The sequence below is a fragment of the Ovis aries genome, chromosome 15 (genome assembly GCF_016772045.2).
Source record: "Ovis aries strain OAR_USU_Benz2616 breed Rambouillet chromosome 15, ARS-UI_Ramb_v3.0, whole genome shotgun sequence".
Lineage (NCBI taxonomy): Eukaryota > Metazoa > Chordata > Mammalia > Artiodactyla > Bovidae > Ovis > Ovis aries.
Window position 1 is genome coordinate 76,634,393 of NC_056068.1, and position 3,662 is coordinate 76,638,054.

A 3,662-nucleotide genomic window follows, 5' to 3' on the forward strand; every position below is an offset into this window, starting at 1 on the left:
TATTGCCATTAGAATGCATGAGACTGCCTGCTTCATTACGCCCACACTGGCACTGGGTGTTATCATTTTTTAAAGACAGATTTTAAATTTAATATTTTCATTTGCAGACGTGCCAACTGGGCTATGTGGTGGCTGGCTGCCTCATGCCGCTTTTGACCACGTGTGACTCATATAGAATCTGTTTTGTGTAATCTTTTAAAAAAATTCGTTAATTCTTTTTTTTCCCTAATGCTTGGGGAAAATGTCAGGTCACTATCTGTGTTTTGCACCAAAGTCTACACTTGTCTGGTTCAGTTCAGTTCAGTTGCTCAGTCGTGTCCAACTCTTTGCGACCCCATGAATCACAGCACGCCAGGCCTCCCTGTCTATCACCAGCTCCTGGAGTTCACCCAAACTCATGTGCATCGAGTCGGTGATGCCATCCAGCCATCTCATCCTCTGTCATCCCCTTTTCCTCCTGCCCCCAATCCCTCCCAGCATCAGGGTCTTTTCCAATGAGTCAACTCTTATGCATGAGGTGGCCAAAGTATTGGAATTTCAGCCTCAGCATCAGTCCTTCCAACGAATGCCCAGGACTGATCTCCTTTAGGATGGACTGGTTGGATCTCCTTGCAGTCCAAGGGACTCTCAAGAGTCTTCTCCAGCATCACAGTTCAAAAGCATCAATTCTTTGGCGCTCAGCTTTCTTCATAGTCCAACTCTCACACCCATACATGACCACTGGAAAAACCATAGCCTTGACCTTAGTTGGCAAAGTAATGTCTCTGCTTTTGAATATGCTATCTAGGTTGGTCATAACCTTCCTTCCAGGGAGTAAGCATCTTTTAATTTCATGGCTGCAGTCACCATCTACAGTGATTTTGGAGTGGTTAGGTACCTAGAAAATTCTAAGCACAGCCAGAAGCCAGCTGGGCCTAGTTGGGTATTTTCCGATTGGAGAGATGATCAGCTGTATTCACTTCTGTTAGAGATGTCTGCCCTGCCGTATCTTAAACTTGAATTATGTGATGGTTGGGGGGACATCGGGGAAATGAAATGTTATTGAGTGCTTCCTAGATATCTAGGCCTTCCTGGTTACAGCTTGAAAATGGCAGCACGTGCTAGCATAGCAGGCAGAGAAAGTGAAGTGAAGTCGCTCAGTCGTGTCCGACTCTTTGCGACCCGTGGACTGCAGCCCACCAAGCTCCTCCGTCCATGGGATTCTCCAGGCAAGAATACTGGAGTGGGTTGCCATTTCCTTCTCCAAGCAGGCAGAGAAAGCTGCGTTCAAATCCTCGCTGCGCCTCCTGCCTCACCCCGCCCCTCCCTACCTGTAAGTCAGTCTGCTAGTGCTGAGGTCAGGGTGCAGAGCCCTGTTATCAAGGATTCAGCCCACAGGCAGACTTGGGGATCTCCTTTTGGTGTTGACGCAGCAGAGGCCTGAGGGGTGGGGACAGCAGAGGAAAGCAGGCTGCCCCACATGGGCTTCCTTTGGGAGGTTCTGGTTTAGCAGGAGAGATGAGATGGGCTGCTGGATCAGCGTCAGGCCATGGAGGGGATGGCCCTCAGAATAACGGCCGGTAGCTGAGACAGAAGGGAGCCCAAACGAGTTACCCTGGTCCCTGGTCGGGGCTGAAGGTTGGGCGCCCAGCCCGGCAGTGGGGAGGACTCCTTCTGGGTCCAGTGGGGGAGTCGCAGTCAGCAAGTTTGGTGTGTTTGTGGCAAGGTGGGCTGGGGCCAGGCTGGAAGGTGTCTGGAGTCTGAGTACTTTAGACTCAGACTTGTAGAGCCCGAGGCCTTACAGGAGGATTTTCTTACAGATTTTAAATACTAACTGTTGTGTGTGTCTGTGTGTGTGTGTGTGAGTCACTCAGTTGTGTCCGACTCTTTGTGACCCCATGGACTGTAGCCCACCAGGTTTCTCTGTCCATTGGATTCTCCAGGCAAGAGTACTGGAGTGGGTTGCCATTCCCTTCTCCAGGGTATCTTCCCGACCCAGGGATCGAACCCTGGTCTCCTGCATTGCAGGCAGATTCTTTACCCTTTGAGCTACAAGGAAATCCTAACTGTTGTTTTGTTGTTATTTTTTCATGGTCTTTTAAAAGTTAACAGCTGTATTGAGATGTAATTCAGGTACCACAAGACTCATCCTTTTAAAGTCTCCAACTTGGTTGTTTTTACTATATTCAGAGGCAATCGTCTCTGTTACCTAGCTCCAAAATATTTTCATTATCTGCCCCCCGTCCCCCCCCCCCCCCCCCCCCCCCCCCCCGCAAAATAACCCCATGCCCATTAGCAATCACTTCTGATGCTTCTTCCTCCCGGCGCCTGGCAACCACCAATTTGCTTTCTGTTTCTAATAATTTGCCTGCTCTGTGTGTTTCGTGTAAGAAGAATTGTACAATATTTGTCCTCTTGTATCTTTCTGGCTTATTTCATCTAGCATAACGTTTTCAGGGTCCATCCTTCTTCTTTCTTTTTTTGACTGCACCACACAGCTTTCAGGATCTTGGTTCCTCAACCAGAGACTGGACCTGTGCCCTCTTCATTAAAATCCCAAAGTCCCAAACACTGGACTGCCAGGGAATTCCTTCAAGGTATACTGGAGAATAGCAGCACCTCATTCCTTTTCGTGGCCAAGTAATGCTCCACCATAGCCCCCCACCCCCCCGCCAGCTGTTATTTCTGCTTTAATGAATTGATGGGCATTTGCCCTAATCCCTCTTTTCAGCTGTTGTGAATAATGCTTCTGTGAACATTTGCGTGTAGGTTTTCCCGCGGACAGAGGTTTTCATTGTGAGAGGATTATGAACTGGGGAGTAGGTTCGGAGCCTTTGAGCAAGATGGTCTGTGAGGAGGCCCGTGTTGTCTCCACCCTTAGCAGGCCAGTCCAGGGCAAGTTAACGTACTTCTTTTCTAAGGCCCTCTGAAGCAGAGTCTGATCTTACTCCGTTTTGACAGGTGAGGATACTCAGGTTCAATGAGGTGAAGTTAAGTTGCCCGGCTAGAAAATGGTAAGTCCAGCTCAGTTTGCGCTCAGCTGGCTGGCAGGCCACCCGCTCCTGGAGATCGGGTGGTGGCGGTGGCCTCCCTGGGAGGCTGAGTGGTGCTGCAGAGTGTCAGGGAGTGGGATAGAGTGGGGTGTGTGTGCACCGGTGTGAGCCGGGTGTGTGGGGAGGGGAGGCCTTGTACAGGCGTCAGGGGCAGGACCTGCCTTTCAGCTGCGACAGTGCAGAGAACCCTGAGCTGGAGTCAGTGAGAGTCAGTTGGATTCTTGGCACCATCTCTGTGACCTTGGGCAGATCTTGTCACCTCTGAACTTGACCTTCCTCGTCTGGAACCTGGGGCTCTTCTCCCAGCCTCCTGCCTCCCTGAAGACTGAAATGAGCAAGAAGTGAGTGCAGGGTGGGGAGAGAAGGGCAGAAGGGAGGCGAGGAGGAGAAAGGAAGAAGGGGGGACCAGAACCTGCTGGAACATGTCTGGAGGGGCGGCAGGGAGGGACACGTGGCAGGTGCAGGCAGGCTCGGGAGGAGGTCGCCAGCTGGTCTGGGAGGAGGAACATCCCTGACCATCTGGGGGAGTCCCGAACCCTGGAAGAGCTCCTACCCAGAGGTTAATGAGCTGGTTGTCACCCTGAAACTGTTGGTTTTTCCTAGTATTTGAATTGGAACTTTCGTTTCCAG

At 50.9% G+C, this 3,662-nt stretch overlaps 1 protein-coding gene and 1 long non-coding RNA gene across 2 annotated transcripts in view; both read left to right on the forward strand.

Moving 5' to 3' along the window:
• Nucleotides 1-3,662, forward strand: part of PTPRJ (protein tyrosine phosphatase receptor type J) — a 174,994-nt gene that overhangs the window by 20,171 nt on the left and 151,161 nt on the right. The window lies entirely within an intron of this gene.
• The window catches only part of LOC121816723 (uncharacterized), a 28,287-nt gene continuing 26,275 nt past the window's right edge, over nt 1,651-3,662 (forward strand). Inside the window, exon 1 of the long non-coding RNA XR_006056433.2 lies at nt 1,651-3,373. This is a non-coding gene — a long non-coding RNA (uncharacterized LOC121816723). The remainder of the gene's footprint in view (nt 3,374-3,662) is intronic.